This window comes from Crassostrea angulata, chromosome 8 (genome assembly GCF_025612915.1).
Source record: "Crassostrea angulata isolate pt1a10 chromosome 8, ASM2561291v2, whole genome shotgun sequence".
Classification (NCBI taxonomy): Eukaryota; Metazoa; Mollusca; class Bivalvia; order Ostreida; family Ostreidae; genus Magallana; species Magallana angulata.
In genome coordinates this window covers 40,167,833-40,190,218 of record NC_069118.1, presented here as the reverse complement: position 1 = coordinate 40,190,218, position 22,386 = coordinate 40,167,833, and the positions used below count along the sequence as shown (strand labels likewise).

Genomic DNA, 22,386 nt, shown 5'->3' with positions numbered 1-22,386 from the left:
AAAGTGTACACCCGGTGTACACCAAAACGCTACACCACTGCACTTGATTTACAAAAGTGTACACGGTGTACACCTTTTTGGTAAATCAAGCGCGCCCAATGTTATAACAGTTTTCCTTGTATTCCTACTTGTGACAATTTAAACCATAGTTTCAATATAACAATAGAATCAAAAGCTTTTCTGAAATCAATAAAAGCCCAATATAAATGTTTACCTTTAGAGAGTGTATTTGTTATAATAGAATGCAGTGCAAAAACTGCATCGCGTGTACCATAGTTTGGTTTAAAACCAAATTGTGTAATAGCATTATTATCAAAGGACCAATTTAAAAGTCGTGAGTTCAATATATCAGTAAAAAGTTTACACAAGTTGCTTATGAGATTAATACCTCTATAGTTATTGGGATCCGAATTGTCACCTTTTTTAAAAATTGGCACAATAACACTTGACAACCAGTTGATAGGAAAAAAGCCTGTGTCTAGAATACAATTAAAAAGTTTGTGCATTACACATGTACTAATGAAGCAATTTTGGCAAAACGTAGTCTGGCGGGGTCCTCGCTGTTGTCAGCAATATCAGAATCAACACACTCCTTAACGGCCCACCACCCATGTTTATCAGCTATGCGTAGAATTTTGTTTCTTTGACGAATGGCCTCTTTCTTGGAAGAAATTAAATCGGTGATTCCGTTGAAGTTGGCAGATCTAAGTTTCTGCGACAGAAGCTCTAAACCACGCAGCCTTTCCTTGTTAAAGTTATACTGAATTGTGTTCCCTTCTCCTCGGAACTCAAAAGTATTTGTAGGCTTCAGTTTATCTTGTACTTCTGAAAGTATTAAAGTTCTTTTTTTTTTCAAGGGCGGCGTCTAACCTGCTATTGAATAAACTGACTGCATCTAACACATCAAAATCCTGTCCAGAGTTGGAATTAGTCTCAGTCTGTGATTCTCGAGGAACATCTCTGTTAGACGTCGAACAATTTGTAGATTCTGTCGACATACCAAAACCAGACACAACCTGTAATGCTTAGTAACGAACGTCGCATTAATCAAATACTCCCAGGTAAATCTTTTTATACTGAGCACAAAAGCGCTCGTGCATGAAATAACCAGTCTTGAAGTAAACCAAATATTACGGAAACTATCAGAAATTAATGAAGTTAAAAACGTAAAGAAATAAATGTAGCGATAAGTTTTGCCATTTAGTATGGAAACCAACGTGCATATTCCAAGCTATAATTTTACAGCTGTCACTTAAGACTCCTCGCACCACTATCTCCCCCTTCGGTTGCTCTGTGCATCACCACGCTGTTTTCCGTGAGCTCCTCCACGAGTCTTCTGTCTTCCATTCCCTTTTACATCCCCCTGTGTTGTAACACCTGTATTTCGGTCAGTGAACAGTTTTCCGTTTATGTACAGCTTATCCTTCACCAGTTCCGTCTTTTTCCCTTCCCCTTTTGCTTTAATATACGCGGGCATTTATAAAGGTTTTGCATCTGTCTTGTATTTCCTTTGGAAATTGCTCACTGAGAGAGAAGTTGGTGCCCTTGAACTTGAATGCTTTTTCGAACCATTTCTCGTTGTGGGAATCTAGACAATTTCACTACTACTGGCCGTGGTTTGTCGTTCATTTTTCTGCCCATTCTATGCGCGTGTTCGATTTCAATACTTTCCTGGATATTGAGCACATTTCTACAAACATCAGATATGATCTCTTCACAGTTTTCCACCCTCCTACTTACATCTTCTTTAATGCCATAGAAAATCAAGTTATCTCTCATTGATCTGCACTGAATATCTATGATTTCTTCGTTTAGACGCTTGTTTTCGGTCATTGTGTTTTCAAGCACATGTTTCAGTTCAGTGATTTCATCCAAGTGATCCAATGCTTTCGTTGCATTTACCTCGTTTTCTTTGAACGATTTTGATATAAATTCTTGACTTTCTTCTACTTCTAGAACTTTTAAATTTAGATTCTTTATTTCAGACTGCATGGAAGTTAAAGATGTCTCTTTCACGTCAAGTTTTTCGAGCCTCTTTGAAATTATGTCTAAACAAGTACATATATCTTGTGACCATTGAGGGATGACTTGAGAGGTACTCGGGTGCATGCTTGATTGTAAATGTTGCATGTAGGCAGGCATTGGTTGCATCTGATGAAAGTTTTCGTTGTGGTTATAGACAGCAGAATTGATATGTGATTGGTGGAATGCAGGGCTAGTGCTCTGGAAGTTGATCGTACCTTGTGTCTGTTGGTTGCCGGGAGCCGCTATACTGCCTTTTTGCTGGCTAGATTTGATTCTGGTCTTTTTCTTTTTGGGCAGTTTACTAGGTGATTCCTCAGCCATTAATCAAGCTGGCGAGCAGACACAAACACATTAGTCCCTCCAGATAGAAACTCCGCTGCGTATATCGCAAAAATCATCCATTATCACTAAAAAATTACCGGAGCTGAGTACTACCCGACCTGCCACACCGAGGGGGCGCTGCACAGTATTAAACCGTACAATTGCTGAAAATAATAATAAAATACTGTAATAAGGAATCATTTTTTGCGATCAATTCTAACATGAAGCCCTTTGGGTTTTATTTGATTTGATTACCTCAGGCCTCATTTGATCACCTCATAATATCCAAAGAATGATTCCTTAATTTAATTAACACAAATTAATGCAAGCCGACAAGTAATTGATATATAGCTTTAATTTTAAATAACAAATAGAGGTGCATGATGTCACTAAATGATGATATTGTATTTTCTTAAATAGGGACTTAACATCCAAACTGTTCCAGGAAGTAATTTGCTGCATCCTGAATTGGTAGGTACATGACTTATTTATATGTAAATAATAAATACATGTGCAAGGTCACTTTCTTGATGTACAAGCAATTGTTTGGCAAGGGTAAGAAACTATGTCATTTTTCACCGAAGACCAATAGTTTTCATGCATAAATTTTTATATGTATCTCAAAAAATGAAGTTTAGGAGAGGAACACGTAAGTTGTAAGAACTTCTTTCCAATTCTCTTGTGTAATTACACAATAAAATATGTTTAAATCAAAAATGAAGTCTGAGGGATATATTGCAATCTTTCTGTCCGTCTGTCTGTAGACACAATTTTGTGTACAAGATTGTGGAAATACTATATCAATTATTCTGAAAATTCATGATAGGTTTAACACCATGCATCTAAAGAAGTGTACTTGCATAAATTATAATGATTTTATGAGAGTATCCAATTTGAAAACTAAAAGAAAAAATTATTTAATATCAAATTCTCCTATTTCATTTTATTAATGATGGAACTCTGCAAATTTTTCTTTAATTTTTGCAATTTTTTCCAAGTTAACAAGCTAATTAAATAAAATCATAGTACTATGGGATTTATTTTCTGAGTCATGGAATTTATTTTTACATGTGGGAAAATTTGATGGAGATTTTGAAAAGGTTAATTGAAATCTGATAACTCTGACTAAAAACATGTTCAAAATTTATCTTCAAAAGAGCTTTGCAACCTGTTTTCATTGATAGGTGATAAGAGAGGGGGTACTGTTATATATATGATCATATAGTGAAAATATATTAAATCTTAAAAGACCTTCTTCTCTACTCCTAATATATATTTGAGAAAAAATAAATGTATGGCTCTGATGTCCATGAAGCCCTCTACCAAAATTGTGAAATTCACGACCCCTGGGTCAGGGGTTCAGGTCCTTTGGGTGGGCCAATATGGCAACATAGTGACAATTATTAACATATTGTATAAATTGCTTTTTATTAAGGTCTTCCGTTTACAACGGAAGACCTTATTATTATTGTGCTTGTAAGATTATTCTTATTTTTCTTTTTTTCTTTTTTCTTCCTAGACGCGAACTTTGAGGCTTCATATCTTGCTCATTTCTAAACGGTTTTTGCTCAAATTTTCTGGCCTCATAGACATTACAAAACACTATCTTAAACATTTCATAAACTTTAAAATTCCTCTTCCGTTAACGAGTTATTCCCCTTTTAAATTTTTTTAGGGCCTTTGGTTTCCGGACAAAGGCTCCGAGACTATGATAGCAGCTGGGAATGGGAATCCAACGAATTTGAATAGCAGAGACATTGAAGTTGTGCACATCGATTTTTGTTTTTGGATTACGTTTTTTATTTAGAAAAGGGTAGGGGGTCAAAAAATAGGATTCCAAAAAGTGCGAAAATTTAGACATATTTTTCTTTGTATCTTTTAAACGAAAAATATTTTGTTAAGACATGTTGAATAAAAGTTGTGCAGAATGTTAAGGGCTTTCATTTGACAACAATAAAAAAGGGCTGGCCCCTAAAATTTAGGGCCAATAGCACTTTAAAGTTTTTGCTTAATAACTCAAAAACGGTTAGGATTTCGATATGGCTGTCGCTGGAAAAGTTGTTTGTTGGGATCTCATAAAGGTCGTTACAATGTTATTTTGTGGGTGATTTGTGTTGTATGAGTGTAAAAAGGTGTACATGTTAACATGTACCTCGTTTAATTTGGCAAGTTAACGAAAGTCTATGTGCGTGCAACTGGCATAAAGTTACCACAGAAAGTATGCTGGTTTATACAGGAAAATTTTTTTTTTAGAATAGACTTTTTTTTTAGGAGTTTGTTAGTTTTGTTAAGTTCTTATAGTGCACAATCCCTAAAACGAGAATCGGAAAACAAAACATTCTTATTCCTTTGTAGTAAAACACAAAGTACGGATTTAAAATAAATCTATGTATTGCATTTGAGTTTTCATACTGCATGCATTTAAAATCTACCTTGAATCAGAGCTGTGTGTGTACCGTTACGTAAGCTATCCCTCACCCGCTGCCTAGAAAATTGGTCACCATGGTCGCGATGGGGCTAACTAGCGGTCAGAGGTTATCTAATACACGAGAGTTGCGTCTCTCATATATGAGTTTATTTAGCCGCGAACTCTAGAATTGTTTTTGTTTTATACCCGTAAATAAAATAAAGATCTGTTTTAATTTCTTCATGTTATAAGAGTTTGTCCATCTTGTTTTTATTTAATTAAACATTAGAGTGTAAATTAGGAAGACGTTCTGAAAATTTATAAAGGCGATATTACTACAAATCGGAAACTTCGTCAGACTTAAATAAATGATTGGTTTGTAGGTCTAACATGTTTTTAAATCTGTACAAATATTGTTTTAAATAAACAAACAACCGACAAATATTAAACTTTTAAATGATGATCATCCCTCGCACATGGCCGAGGAGAACCCGCGCGAGTGGACAGGTTTGTGTTCTTCTACATGTACCTTGTCACGCGTGCATGTTTCAGACTTTTGTACGAACACAACTATTTTCTTTTATTATGATTTCACTATGATATTGGTTTAAGATGAAAAGATAAATTTGTTTTACATGTACAGTTGATTTAGCAATGATTAATACGATTGCGCACAAGGTAGTTTATTACCGTCTTCCTTGGAAGACGGTATAAAGAGTTGAAATAATTTACAGTCTCCGGGTTGTGCATTTCCTCTCCTTGGTGATTGGTGGAAAATACATGATGTGAAAATTTACATTTATTTCATTGGTTGAAAAACTGTTCGGCAAAAGGGAGATAATTTTCTGATGATCTTTTTCACGTAACAATTTTCATAGATTTCTAATCTTAAAAAGTAAGAAAACGAAAAAACAATAGAAAATGCTACGAATGAAATTCAGGCTTTAATTTTTCAGTACAACTAGTTGAAAGCAATATTCTATAATATCTATTGAATTTGTTGTGTACTTTTCTTTTTGCATTGTTTATGCAAATACAAAAATGTGGAAATTTGTTACTGTATGTCTAATATCAGTAAACAAGTGTGCATATTAGATACGGTAAAACTAATATTAGTAAACGAAGATGCTGAATGCTGGTATTAACTTTGATTTTATTAAAATATTACGACCCTTCTTAAGATATCTTTTTCCCTTCAATAGTCGATCTCAACTAACAAGCAAGTGGTACGCATTTCTCAATTTTAGTCATGCACGCTTAAGGCACATATAAAAAAGTTCTACACGCCATTGCATGTAGAGGAAGGCGACATTTATATATAAAAAAAAGAATTAAATTTTTGCTGGTTAGAGTTTGCCCTAAAAACGGTAAGCTTTTTTTAAAAAGCTAAACTTGTTATAATCAAAGTTCCATGTTTGCGGTAGGTGCTGGCGCGATAAAAGGATGTCCTGAATTGAGGCATTCGGATTTTTTTTAAATTGGCAAAAAGATAATCAGATTTGACGAAAATCATTTTTTGGCGACTTCTTCTTGGTGTAACATTTTCACTTTCCCACCCGTTTGTTTATTCGGTCAGTCTGTGTTAATTCAATCGCAGCGTGCGACCGAAAATCTTGTGTCGCTTCAGCGCACACAGCTGAGAACATATGTAGCCCCAGCCGGGTTCATCTTCCCAAGTCAAGAGTTTCTGATCCGCTCCGCTCTACATAAACCCTTGACCGAATAGGCAGAGTTTGATGGGGTTAGAAACCTCGCACGCTGGTTGGTGTCATAAAAGTTTGCATGATCCAATAAGAAACGTTGTTTTAAGAATTATGTTAATTGTGCATTGATCAATATTAACCGGTGTCAAATAAATTTGAGACAGGCTAGTAAGTATTTGACTGCTATCGGTTTTTAGTCCAAGTGAACCCATCTTTTCTACAAATTCGGTCACTATAAACAACCTGTTCATGGGAGCAGCCATATTGCAATAATGTTTCTGTTTAATACGCACTTTCTGATTGGTCAGAACAAGAAGTCACAAAAGTTCAAAAATGAGTACTCTCACTAGATGGCGCAATCTTAAACCCGCATATGTTTTGTCTGTTAGGTCAAGGGTTTATGTAGAGCGAAGCGGATCAGAAACCCTTGCCTTGGGAAGATGAGCCGGGTTATGTTTATGGCTGCAGATCATCAATTGCTATGTAATTGAGTAACAATGTATCGAAGGTTATCGAATATTATTGAGTATCGAAGTGTGCTTTCACTACAGTGGTCAATTGTTAAACAATAAGGCTATTATTCGAAGTCAATCATCTTCACATTATACATATAGGTGCGAAATCGTAATCGGATAATGTTTCTAATAAATCAACCTGTTGAACACGCTAAACTTCTACAGACATGAACGGAATAATATATTATACTTAAAAGTTTTAAGTCAAAGGAAAATTGTTATTGGATTAAGAAGTTATGAAATACGACTACATTATGCAACGCAGTTGGTCGCCATAGAAATCATCAAAGTACTGCAAGTGTCGACAGATTTCTTGTTTCTTTGAAATACAGGTGTCATAACAGTATTTTACTGAAGGTTCACGTCCAAACATGGCTGAGGCAAAATAATTCCCGAATTTCCCTTTGAATTTGGGGCGTTTCCGCACGCGACAGAAGCTGATTTTTTTTTATGAGATGAAAAACAATGTGTAAGAGGTCTAACTATCCCAGTTTTGTAATAATGCGAGGTCATTTGAATTTTTGATGCGTGTTGTTTCCGGAGGGGGGTGAAAAGGCCCAGGCTTGATTTTACCATGTGTAACTTCGAAGTAAACAAAGTCTCACGCCTTGCTGGATGCACGTGTGTATTTTGCTAGAAAATTGTAAATGAAGCGTTGTTTAAAAAGATGTCAAGAGGATTTTTTTCCAGAAGTTCGTTTTGAATTTTTTATCTGTACCTAAAGTTGTGCAATTTTGGTAAGAATATTTAGTAAAATTTAATACTGTAGTGCAACCTGCATGTACCATGAAAGTTCACTACCAGAGTCAAGCTAGCCAGCTTTGCAACGAGCTCGTCTCTAGTTAGGGTCTTCCGTTTCCAATGGAAGACCCATTTGTTTTTCTTCAGTTTCCTTTTATTAGGGTCTTCCGTTTCCAACGGAAGACCCTCTTGTTATTCTACGGTTTCTTTTTCTTTATTAGGGTCTTCCCTTTCCAACGGAAGACCCTCTTGTTATTCTACGGTTTCTTTTATTATTATTAAGGTCCTCCGTTTCCAACGGAAGACCTTATTGTTATTGCTTTGTTTCTTTTTCCCTTTTATTATTTTTTTTTTCTTACGCTTTTTTGTACAAGCGATTTCTTGAAAACGACTCGACCAATTTTCGTGAAAATTTCAGATGTTGTGGATATTGATTATAGCCTTATATATAATTTTTTATTTTTATGACGTCATTTCCGTTCGTGAGATATTGACGTTTTAGTGATTTTCAGAGGGTCTTCTTGTCCTGTTATCTCCTCCTAAACGAAAAAAGATATTGAGTTCAAATTTTCAGGGATGATAGACGAAAGAGTGTAGATGTGTCTAAAGGCATTTATGATTGTCTGGTTTAAAAGGCGTTGAAGCTCGCCTGAACCCGAAAATTGAGTTAAAAAAAACGTGATTTTTAATGGTTTTCTTTCTTTATCTCTTTTCTCAAAAATATTTTAACAAAACATGTAGAGGAAATAAAATTGATATTTACAAGAGCTTTCATTTGATATCAAGAAAAAGGGACTGGTCCCTCAAATTAGGGCCAAAGGGGCTATGAAGTCTCTCTTCCATAGCACTTTACTGAGAAATATTTTGTAATTTGTTTAAGAAGCAAAAATGTTCATCTTACACTTATGTAACTATACATTATAAAAACTTTATCATGCGTTACGTAATTAGGGGTTTTAAGGGGCCAGAAGTCCAAAATTTCGATCACTTATATCACAAAAAGGACAAATATTTTGAAAAGCAATATAGAACTAGAGCCGAGCTCGTTGCAAAGCAACGAGGAGGTCTTCCGTTGCAGCTTCGTGTCGAAAAAGGATTGTCAATACGATAATAGTCATGATGTTATATACTTGTGCTTATAAATGAGTAAATGGATGGCATGTATCAGCCCCTTATTGAAGAGGACAGCAATTCCAATCCAGCAATAATTCAGTCAAGTAAAAACACATGGTTTCTCTTCTTATTATATTTGACAGCGTATTAATTATTAAAATGTGTGCGAAATACATGTAAGAAGAATTTATCAGCGACTGCTTAACAGCAAATGCCATATTTATAATAATAAATTTTTCTCCGCAAAGAGATTGACCGATCAAAAGATTTTAGATCCTATTTTTGATTTATTTTCTGTTCCTTGCATTTCAGAACAGTTACTATACATGTACATCATTGGGATCTTGAACTTCTCAGATAGCCTTGCTTTATTAAAGGATGAGACATTGAAAATCACGTTGCGTAACTATTCACTGAAAAAAATAGTTACTTTTTCTGGTGAAACTAAAACTAAAACTGAATTTGACAAAAGAAGGAGACAGCATAGAATAGACATCTGTTTCACTGATGTCTGTTATGATTTTGACCTATGAATTATAAACTAAGTTTATGGTGACTACACACTTATAAACCACAAGTACCGTTTGCAATGATCTATATTTTTGCCAGGAGAGAGAACACACGGTCCAGACTACAGTGTATACAGTGCTATGATATTGACTCTCTACATAGACACTTTAGTTAATTGATGCCCTTAAAACAAAAATACTGTAATGTACCTGACATCATTTAAATGGTGTCCCTCTGAAAAGACCCGGTCACTTAAATTATTGACATAAGAATAGAAAGCTTTGCATGCAACTTTGTAAATCTTAAATTTTGACTAAGAATTTTTTGAAACTTTACACAGTGGTCTGTGATATAACGATGACATTTAAAAAGTATCGATATCTAGATTCAAGTTCACTGTACATCCTTGACTTAAAAGCACTCTTTTCTTTATAGTAATGTATGAGCCAGACAGAATCATTGGGAGAAATATATAACTATGGTTAGACAAGGATTTTTCAAACAGGTCTCATATGACCCTGACCTTTGATCCAGAAACTTTGTTCAAGGTCACTGGACACCCTTTAGCTTAAGGCACACTGTAGCTGAAGTATTAGAAGTACATGTAAGTAAGTGACATAAATGTGGGAGCAAGATTCGACCAACTTGGGAGAATATATGGTCTGGACACCTGACCTCCACCCTTTTACCTAGAAACTTGGTTTGAGGTCACTACACACTCTTTATTCAAAGGCACTTTGTGGATAAAGTTTTAGAAGTACATGTAAGTAAGTTAAATGTACAGACCCTATTACAGAGAAATTATACTTGTGGAAAAGTAAACATACTCATCATTATTCGGCGCCATCAGAATGGGACGTCGACCCTAGTTATACATGTATATGAATAGATATTATGACTATAAAAAATGATTAGTACCCATTGTCATGTAAGAAGAGGGATTAACCAAGTGTTCTGTCCACAAGTACCCGAGTTACAAACGACTTGGATAAACGTATTTTTAAATTTTGTTATTTCATACATAATGTATAATGCTGCATTTGTATATTAGGAAAGTATCAATTGCCAGTAATAATCTGTTTAGAAAATATGTGGTCACAATTTATCTACGTAAATGTAGCTTGTACACTGATCCTGAACATATTTGAATAACTGTTCAAATTTTCTGCGATGTATAGTACTGGTTGACGACAATGCGCGGATCTAGAGGGGACGGGTGGATGGGTAACTGGAAAATTCAAACAAACTTATTAAATGGACCTAGTAAAATTACTAATCATATATACATGTATGCATTGGACACCCACTGGCAAACAACATTATCCCACGGACCTCCCCCCCCCTCCCCCCCCCCCTCCCCACTCCTTAAGCGTTCGGGGGAAATCCTATAACCGCGAATGACATCGTCTTTATCATGCCATATCCTTAAGGATCACGGGACTCTGTGACTATGTGATTTTGTTTAGTTAAAAGTTTTTAAAATTGTAAACTTGTAGTTGATCCCATGATGTACATTTATTACGCGACCTCCGTGCGCTCATTTTGCGGTAGAAGTAAAAGCGCTGATCAGACAACATACACACACACCAAAACAATATGGTAAAAAAATATATATCAACAATTCGAGTGCGCGTGCACCGCATACGCATAAGTTCGACTTGTAAAGTTCGCACGAATAAAAATCTCCGCAATCTACGGATTTATAGCATTTTTAACCGTATGACCGCTACTCGATCTTCTACAACTGCCCGAATCTAAACAATAGTTTTTTAACATATCTATTACTCTTCAAACATCAACAAAACTTATATAAAATTCACACATGTTCCCACGAAAATGAAAGATATAAAAACAGTAATTGCAATGAGTTTGCGTCTACAAAGAATCAAACGACCATACAGAAAAACTACAAAAGCGATCATCTTACCGTTTCTATTTTAGGGCCTGAATCTAAATGTTACATTTGTAATTCATAGAATTCAGAACTATCTATAACAATACACGGTGAATACTATCTGTAACAATACACTATGAATTAAACATAATTTTTTTAAAAATTCACGTGAAAATGTACCTAAAATAATCACTGAATCCTTCAATTCCGGACATCGATCAGCAAGGATTTTTTTATCGTGCGAGCCCCTCTCACATACGAGTACATGTAACATTGCAACATGGAAATGGTTTTAAACTGCCTTACAATAAACGCTTGGAGAGTATTTTTTGTAAAAAAAAATCTCTTTTTTGGATCCTGTTCAATTAATGCATTCAAATTCTATTTTGCTCTCTCTCTCTCTCTCTCTCTCTCTCTCTCTCTCTCTCTCTCTCTCTCTCTCTCTCTCTCTCATTTTTGTACAACTTATAAGTAAGAATACTTAAAATACTTTATACACTTATATACTAATTTGTGTTCGCCAAATATTAATTCATAAGACAGGTTGATCTGGCAGGATGTGAATATCGTCTAAAAAGTGTTGAAGTCTGTCCTGTGAATGCTTCACAGTCTCAGCAGTAATTAACGGAGATAATCATGGGTAAATATTTTAATCTTTAAGTTGAAACGCTAGTCGATTTCACATGAACTGGTCAAAATTTCGGCGTTGTATTGAATTTAATCAATAAACATGCACACGTGTGATAGGGTAGAAGCACACGAAGCTTGACGTGTGTATTAGCTAGACTACCGCATATTTCTTGTCCGCTCGCGCGGGATTTGCAAGGGATTGATTATGTAAATGCATGCGCGGATCTAGAGGGGGGGGGGGGGGGTCGGGGGGTCCCGACCCCCCCTGAAAAATGAAAATTAATTAAATTTACGTAGTAAAATTATCCCAAATATGCCTCGGACCCCCCCCCCCCCCCCCTGGCAAACACAATTATCCTTCGGACCCCTCTCCTGGAAAAATTTTCTGGATCCGCGCATGAAATGTATACACAAATCCCAGTGGCCGTGTTTGGTTTAACATGTTTGCAGTTTTATAAATGTTTTATTTTAAACAATATAACTATTTTGATGACATGGACAAGATCTCAAAGAACACCTTTTATAAAGACAGCATAACCAACATATCTATATATTATTTTTGAATTATGAAGCTAAACAGATTTCATCATTAACAGATTAATCTTTTTTTCGTTGATCTCAGACATTTATTTCTGTAGTTTTTAGAACATTTTAGACATACAAACCCACCACTGATCTATGTCTGACTATGCTTCAGATGGGAATAATAATGCTTTCACTAATTCTTAATTTAGACTCTATCGTTTAAATCAATTTAAGGATGAAAAAACGTTTATGTGTAATCGACATTCAAACAATTCTTTGTGTTTGCGGTTAAATAAAACCATTTATGCAAGACGCGAGTCTTGTGTATTAGATCACCGCTGCTAGGTAGTCCAGCCGCGACCGATCTCCTCGGCCGTGGGCAAGGGGTGAGTTACGAAATGATACACACAGCTCAGAACCCAGGTACATGTAGATTTGATAATGAATAAAATGCATTACATACGTATTATTTTTTTAGACTTAGATACCCACAATTCATATATGTCTGACGATGTTTCAGATTGAGAATAATATTGCTTTTATATTTCTTAAACACTCTATCAATTACTCTTAATCAATTTAAGATGAATAAACTTTTATATGAAATCAAAATTCAAACAATTCTTTGTGTTTACGGCTAAACAAACCTATACAGGATGCAGATCTTGTGTATTAGATAACCGCTGACAGCTAGGTAGTCCGGCCGCGACCGATCTCCTCGGCCGCGGGCGAGGAATGCGTAATGACACACACAACTAAGAATCTAGGTAGATTTGAAATGCTTGCAGTAAAATGACTAAACTATATTTCATAGAAGTTATTTTTTTTAAAAATCCAGTGCATATATTTTACTAGAAAAGAAAAAGATTGTTTATATTTTCTCGTTCTCGTTTTTCTTAAGGATTCTCCACTCGAAGACCTAAACAGAAATGACTAAAAATAAAGCTGTAAGAAAAACATGTATACTTTAAAAAAAAACAACGTTCTCTAATGAATTAAAGCATTCCGTATAAGCTGGTACACTTTCAGTTGTTAATTTATGTCATTTGTGCGCACAAAGACTATTCGTTTACTTGCAAAATGAAAACAGGTACGTGTTAACAAGACAAGCTTTTTACACTCATATTACGCAATACCGGTACAAAATAATTTTGTAACGACATTATTAACATCATAATAAACAAATTTTCCAGCGACAGCTATATCAAAATATTAACCATTTTTGAGTTGTAAAGCGAAGACCTTTAAGGGCTCTAGGCCCCTCATTTAAGGGGCCAGCCCTTTTTCAATGGTGTCAAGTGAAAGCCCTTGATATTTTGCACATTTTTTGTTCTGTATGTGTTCAGAAAAAAAAATTAAGCTAAAAAGTTACGAGACGAAAACACGACCAAAAATCAGCATTTTTTAAAACATAAAATTTAAATTAATTTCTTGAAACTTTAAATGGGAAAAATCATAAAAACAAAACTCGGAAGACAACGTTCAAAGTATCTATTTTCAAGATTTATGACTTTGAAACACATGCCATGGATGGTTTCAGAGCCTTTGCGTGCACAGGAATGTCTATAATTTTTTGAAAAAGGGGAATAACTCGGCACCCGAAGTAATGATTTCAATGATTTTCAGTTGATGTTGAGAATTTGTAATTTGCAATGTACCCTGAAAATTTGAACGTAATAGGACAACAAACAAGCGAGATATTTGAGTTTAAAAAACGTCTAGAAGAAAGAAAAGAAAAAAAAGAACTAGATACGATCTCGTTACGAGTAACGAGTAGGTCTTCCGTTCAATTTCTTAAACGATTCAATTAAAATATCAATGAAATTTCAGAATTCTCCCTCAACCACCTCCTTTTAGATAATGTATACGATTGTCAATATCCTTTAAAATGCTTAACAAAGAGTTTTGCTTTTTAACATACAGCACATTAAAGATTTAAGATTTTAGTCCCCTAAAATCTCTAATTACGTCATCAATGGGTTTGAACATGAGTTTTACAAACAGATATTGCTGCTATCAACAACTTTGCTTCTATAATGCATTACAAAATCTTGATCATTTTTAAGGTATGAGTAATAGAGTTTAGGTGTCTATTGGCCCCTATTTAAGGGGCCAGCCCCTTTTTCTTGATTTTATACGAACGGTATCATGTATACTAACATTTTTTGTTCTTACATCCATCTAAAATTGTTGATCACTTTTGAGATACAAATGATTGAATATTTTAGGGGCCAGCCCTCTAGATCCTTAATGGGGACAGAAATTTGTGTTTTGATAAGTGGAATCAATTCAAATCATAAATTCAAACATTTTCTTTTCTATGATGTCTAACAAAATATGTCTACTTCTCTGGTTATATTGCGTCCAAGTTTAAGTACTTTGGCCCCTAAAAATCCCTAATTACGTAATAAATGGGCTTGGCAATGATTTTTTCAAATCGATATTGGTACGATCAACAACTTTGCTTCTATAATGCATTACAAAATCTTTATCGTTTTTAACTTACTTGTAATAGAGTTAACGGAGGCCTTGGCCCCTAATTTAAGGGGCCAGCCCCTTTTTCTTGATTTCTTTTAAAAGGTCGTAAGAATACAAATATTTTTTGTTCTTACACCCATGTAAAATTGTTGATCATTTTTGAGATACAAATGATTGAATATTTTAGGGGCCAGCCCTCTAGATCCTTATTGGGGACAGAAAATCGTGTTTTGATAAGGGGAATCAATTCAAGTCATTTATTCAAACAGTTTCTCTTCTATGATGTCTAACAAAATATGTATACTTCTCTAGTTTTTTTTCGTCAAAGTTTAAGTACTTTGGCCCCTAAAAATCCCTAATTACGTAATAAATGGGCGTGGCAATGATTTTTTCTAATAGATATTGGTACAATGAACAACTTTGCTTCATAATGCTTTACAAAATCTTTATCGTTTTTAAGTTATTTGTAATAGAGTTTATGACTGTCTTGGCCCCTAATTTAAGGGGCCAGCCCCTATTTCTTGATTTTGTTGAAAAGAACTTTCGATTATCTACCTCTTTTGTTATATATGTTTTAACAAAATATCAACTCATAAAAAGATACAGATCAAAACGTGTGAAAATTTTGAATGAAAATTCGTACCCAATTTTCCTGCCCAGGCGAGCTCCAAGAAATGGTGCAACAGGCATTAAACAACTTCATGTTGCACAACTCCAAACTATCGTCTAACTTTCCTGAAAATTTGATATTCATATCTCTTATGGTTTCCGAGTTTATAGCTGCACAAAATGGGTCGTCAAAAATTACAAAATGGCCGACAATTCGGTACCGGAAGTGACTACGAAAAAATTAAGAAAAATGTATTAAGATTAGATCACGCCCTAACATCTGTGAAAAAATGGTTGAGATCGGTCGAATAGATTCGGAGAAATCGCGTGCACAAAATTTGGAAAAAAATAATAATAATAATAAAAAATAACTAGATCCTTAATGGGGACAGAAATTCGTGTTTTGATAAGTGGAATCGATTTAAATCATAAATTCAAACATTTTCTCTTCTATCATGTCTAACAAAATATGTCTACTTCTCTAGTTATATTGCGTCAAAGTTTAAGTACTTTGGCCCCTAAAAATCCCTAATTACGTAATAAATGGGCGTGGCAATAATTTTTTCTAATAGATATTGGTACGATCAACAACTTTGCTTCAATATTGCATTACAAAATCTTTATCGTTTTTAAGTTATTTGTAATAGAGTTTAAGAGTGCCTTGGCCCCTTAATAAAGGGGCCAGCCCCTTTTTATTGATTTTGTTGGAAAGAACTTTTGATTCTCTACCACTTGTTTTATATATGTCCAAACAAAATATCAACTGATAAAAAGATATAAATCAAAACGTGTGAAAATTTTGAATGAAAATTCGTGCCCAATTTTCGTGCCCAGGCGAGCTCCAAGAAATGGCACAACAGGCATTAAACAACTACATGCTGCACAACTTCAAACTATAGTCTACCTATCCTGAAAATTTCATATTCATATCTCTTATGGTTTCCGAGTTTATAGCTGCACAAAATGGGTCGTCAAAAATTACAAAATGGCCGACAATTCGGTACCGGAAGTGACTACGAAAAAATTAAGAAAAATGTATGAAGTTTAGATCACGCCCAACCATCTGTGAAAAAATGGTTGAGATCGGTCGAATAGATTTCGAGAAATCTCGTGCACAAAATTTGGAAAAAAAAAATAATAATAACTAGATACGATCTCGTTACGAGTAACGAGTAGGTCTTCCTTGCGATTTCTGTTTTAAATCATACCATGAATAATCGATACAATTTTAGAATTATCCCCCCCCCCCCCCACTTTCAGATAATGTATACAAATCCATTATTACGTAATAAATGGGTGTGGCAATGAGTTTTCCAGATAGATATTGCTACAATTAACAACTTTGCTTTTATACTGCATTACGAAATCTTAATCGTTTTTATGTAATTTGTAATAGACTTTACGAGTTTCTTGCCCCCCCCCCCCAAAAAAAAGGGGGCCAGCCCCTTTTTCTTGATTTCTTTGAAACGGTCTTGAGAATACTAACAATTTTTGTTCTTACACCCATCTAAAATTGTTGATCATTTTTGAGATACAAATGTTTGAATATTTTAGGGGCCAGCCCTCTAGATCCTTAATGGGGACAGAAATTCGTGTTTTGATAAATGGAATCAATTTAAATCAATAATTCAAACATTTTTTCTTCTATGATGTCTAACAAAATATTTCTACTTCTCTAGTTATATTGCGTCAAAGTTTAAGTAATTTGGCCCCTAAAAATCCCTAATTACGTAATAAATGGGCGTGGCAATAATTTTTTCTAATAGATATTGGTACGATCAAGAACTTTGCTTCTATAATACATTACAAAATCTTTATCGTTTCGAAGTTATTTGTAATAGAGTTTAAGAGTGCCCTGGCCCCTGATTAAAGGGGCCAGCCCCTTTTTCTTGATTTCTTTGAAAAGGTCTTAAGAATACAAACATGTACTAACAATTTTTGTTCTTACACCTATTTAAAATTGTTGATCATTTTTGAGATACAAATGTTTGAATATTTTATGGGCCAGCCCTCTAGATCCTTAATGGGGACAGAAATTCGTGTTTTGATAAACGGAATCAATTTAAATCAATAATTCAAACATTTTTTTCTATGATGTCTAACAAAATATGTCTACTTCTCTAGTTATATTGCGTCAAAGTTTAAGTATTTTGGCCCCTAAAAATCCCTAATTACGTAATAAAAGGGCGTGGCAATGATTTTTTCAAATAGATATTGGTACGATCAACAACTTTGCTTCTATAATGCATTACAAAATCTTTATCGTTTTTAAGTAATTCGTAAAAGAGTTTATGACTGTCTTGGCCCCTAATTTAAGGGGCCAGCCCCTATTTCTTGACTTCTTTGAAAAGGTCTTAAGAATACTAACAATTTTTGTTCTTACACCTATTTAAAATTGTTGATCATTTTTGAGATACAAATGTTTGAATATTTTAGGGGCCAGCCCTCTAGATCCTTAATGGGGACAGAAATTCGTGTTTTGATAAATGGAATCAATTTAAATCAATAATTCAAACATTTTTTCTTCTATGATGTCTAACAAAATATGTTTACTTCTCTAGTTATATTGCGTCAAAGTTTAAGTATTTTGGCCCCTAAAAATCCCTAATTACGTAATAAATGGGCGTGGCAATGATTTTTTCTAATAGATATTGGTACGATCAACAACTTTGCTTCTATAATACATTACAAAATCTTTATCGTTTTTAAGTTATTTGTAATAGAGTTTACGAGTGTTTTGGCCCCTAAATAAAGGGGCCAGCCCCTTTTTCTTGATTTTGTTGGAAAGAACTTTTGATTCTCTACCTCTTTTGTTATATATGTCTTAACAAAATATTAACTGATAAAAAGACATAGATCAAAACGTGTGAAAATTTTGAATGAAAATTCGTACCCAATTTTCCTGCCCAGGCGAGCTCCAAGAAATGGCGCAATAGGCATTAAACAACTACATGCTGCACAACTCCAAACTATCGTCTACCTTTCCTGAAAATTTGATATTCATATCTCTTATGGTTTCCGAGTTTATAGCTGCACAAAATGGGTCGTCAAAAATTACAAAATGGCCGACAATTCGGTACCGGAAGTGACTACGAAAAAATTAAGAAAAATGTATTAAGTTTAGATCACGCCCTAACATCTGTGAAAAAATGGTTGAGATCGGTCGAATAGATTCGGAGAAATCGCGTGCACAAAATTTGGAAAAAAATAATAATAATAATAAACTAGACACGATCTCGTTGCGAGCAACGAGGAGGTCTTCCGTCCGATTTTTAGAAAGGAAATGACCTTGCCTTTTATCTTCATCAGCGAAACATATCAGGAAATGCAGATGTGATCTAAAAGAGCGATGGATGAAGGATTATCCACCCTGTAGGATCCTTAATTTTAAGGACCAGTCCCATTTTATTACATATTTAATAAGAGGTCTTTTGACTTAATAACAGGTCTAATAACCTGTAATAAAAAGAAACCGAAGAAAAAAAAGAGGGTCTACCTTTGTAAACGGAAGACCCTAATAACAATAAGAATAGAAGGGTCTTCCGCTGAAGACGGAAGACCCTAATAATAAAAGACTGTTTTTGTCTAGATCTTAATTGAAGAGTGTTTTTCAACTTGTACTATAGAAGTATAGTTTAGTATAATTTGTACTATAATTAATTGTAATTAGTACAGTAATCTAGAATGGTACTTAGTTGAAATTAAAGGCCCAATATCAAAGATCAAGTAAAATCGGACCAGAAAAACTAAATGATTTTATGAATGGGGGGGGGGTGGTTGGTGACTTTTATATTAAAATAGAATATTAAATTCTAAATATCACATATTACACAATTTCTAAACAAAATACATATGTTAGAACAATGTATAAGCGCTGTATAAGCCACTGTACCATTGATTTGAAATTTAAAAATCTCAAAATCTTAATTATGATTTTTTCTTTGATATTTACTTTTATTCTAATATATGTATAGCATTAACATTAGGTACATGGAGATGAATGCAACAGGTCAAAACGTTTGAAATGGGCGGGAACAAATTGACGCGGACGTCTGATATATGAAGCGTATTTTCAATCCACCTCAGCATTTTTAATTTGCTATACAAGTTAATAGAAAAACATTTTATTTCATCAATAATAGTGATTTTATTTCATCAATAGTAATCGGATCCCCATCCGAGAGAGATTATACGCAGGGCAAAGCATATTGTCCCATGACTCGTCAAAAGTCTGAAACCAAGTGAGGGCGATTTTGAAACGGGGTTTATTCCCAGGGGAGAATAATTAATTCAAATTCCGATTTAATAAATTAATACATATATTATACCCATATAAAAATGTTCGCTAGGCTAATTTATACGGATATGCACATTCATTGTTTATCTAGCTATAATGAGAGAGAGAGAGAGAGAGAGAGAGAGAGAGAGAGAGAGAGAGAGAATTATTGACCCCGCTGCTTAATCACTAATCCCGCTTTTGGGCGAACATGTACATGTTTATAGACTTTTGTAAATAAATCTAAACTTTAAAAGACTGATTGTAAATGATTATAATCCCAATCCACCCTGCCGTAATGATTTTTATAAATCAAAAGTGAATAATCAGACTCTTTGTTTCAACAGTGTATATCAACGATCAGTGTTTACATCTGTTAATACATAGGCCCAAACACAGATACAAGGGTGGTCAGTTTTCACACCGTATCGCAGTCACCCGGTTGTCAGAGAGAGAGAGAGAGAGAGAGAGAGAGAGAGAGAGAGAGAGAGAGAGATTTCATAGTGTTTTATAGTGTTCAGGAAATCAATATATAAGCAACCTATGTCAATAAACGCATGTATTCATGCATGCGTTTATCTATATAATTATGTAAATAAATACTAATCAGTCCTCATTTTAAAGCCATGTAGAATAACGTTTGTGCATTGCTTAGTAAATGTTGTGTGCATACAGTCAAGGAGATGGCGGCATTTCTTTGATGCCGGCAAAGCGACCCAGTGAACTCTAATGTAGTCGTTCTGCAAGGGAGCTTCGGCGGCATGTCTTTGATGCTGGCGATGCGACGAGCGTCTGAATTAAGCCAACTGCTGACAGAAACGAGCTCTATGTTTGTACTAAAAAAGCTGTTATTATCTTTATTTATTATAAAAATAAAACGGAAAACAATAAAAACCATCATTTTAAAGATAAAATCATTAACCAAAACAAAATTAGGGAAGAAATATAATCGGCACTTGGGGACGGAACCCGGGTCGCCTGGGCACAAGTCCACCACTCTAACGACTGAGCTACGCAGACTCTCGCTTCAGAACTTTTGAGCTCAAAATCTCGGGAATGCGTGGGTCGATTTAAAAACGAATTTCCTATTTTGAAGTGTTTTAAGTGTCTCTATCGAATAGTAACATAAAAAAAATTCAAGTACAAAAAATTGAAAAATTAAGGTTTTTCATTTCCTTCCGGTGACGACCGGAAGTGACGGCGGACGTTCGAATATGCGAAGGGCACTGCGGCCGTTCACTCTCTACCATCTCTGAAAATTTAAAGGTTCTATCTTAAATACTTTTTGAGAAAAATCGTGAACAAGCAAAAACGTAAAATCTTTTATATCTCGGTACCGGAAGTGACGACCAAAAAAAGCTCGTGTAATTTTCTTACAAATTTTGTCATGAATAAGCTCTGAAAATTTCATGAAAATCGGCTGAAGCATTTTTGAGAAAACGTGGGAGAAAAAAAAAAGAATAATAATAATAATAGAGGAAAAGAATCAAAGCAATAACAATAAGGTCTTCCGTTGGAAACGGAAGACCTTAATAATAATAATAATAATAAGAAACAGTACGAAAACAATAAGGTCTTCCGTTGGAAACGGAAGACCTTAATAAGAAACAGTACGAAAACAATAAGGTCTTCCGCTGGAAACGGAAGACCTTAATTACCAACAGAATCAGTACAAGGTCTTCCGTTGAAAACGGAAGACCTTAATAAAAGATGCTTAGAATGTTGTTCTAAACAATATTCAATCATCAAAATTTCGTTCTGTGGCCCCAATAAGGAGATAAGGGGCCGGCCCCTAAAACGTTTTTTTCCAGATAGCCCAAGAACGGTAACGATTTTCTAAACACTTGTTGAACAAAATATATTTTATATCAAAAGTCCTTTCATTCGACATCAAGAAAAAGGGGCTGGCCCCTCAAATCAGGGGCCAAAAGGGCTCTGAAGTCTTTCTTTCATATCACTTTACTGAGAAGAAATTTGTAATATGTTTAAGAAGTAAAAATGTTCATCTTACAGTTATTTAACTACTCATTATATAAGAAAAATTCATGCATTACGTAATTAGGGGTTTTAAGGGGCCAGAAGTCCAAAATTTCGATCACTTATATCACAAAAAGGACAAATATTTTGAAAAGCAATATAGAATAAAAGATGCTTAGAGTGATGTTCTAAGCAATATTCAACCATCAAAATTTCGTTCTGTGGCCCAAAAAGGAGATAATGGGTCGGCCCCTAAAACGTTCTTTCCCAGATAGCTTAAAAACGGTAACGAAATTTTAAATACTTGTAGAACAAAATATGTTTAATATTAAAAGACCTTTTATTTGATATCAACAAAAAAGGGGCTGGTCCCTCAATTTAGGGACCAAAAGGGCTCTGAAGTCTTTTTGTTATAGCACTTTACTGAGAAATATTTTGTAATATGCTATAGAAGCGTAAATGTTCATCTTACATTTGTTTACCTATAGATTATTAAACAAATTTCATGCGTTACGCTATTAGGGGTTTTAAGGGGCCAGAAGTCCAAAACTTTGATCACATATCTCAAAATGGACAAATATTTTGAAAAGCAATATAGAGAAAAAGATGTTTAAAATGATGTTCTAATCAATAACCAACCGTCAAAATTTCGTTATATGGCC

General features: G+C 34.5%; 1 pseudogene; it reads right to left on the bottom strand.

Moving 5' to 3' along the window:
- Nucleotides 1–505: 505 nt before the first annotated feature.
- Nucleotides 506–998, bottom strand: LOC128160954 (uncharacterized; annotated as a pseudogene).
- Between the last annotated feature and the right edge of the window lie 21,388 nt (nt 999–22,386).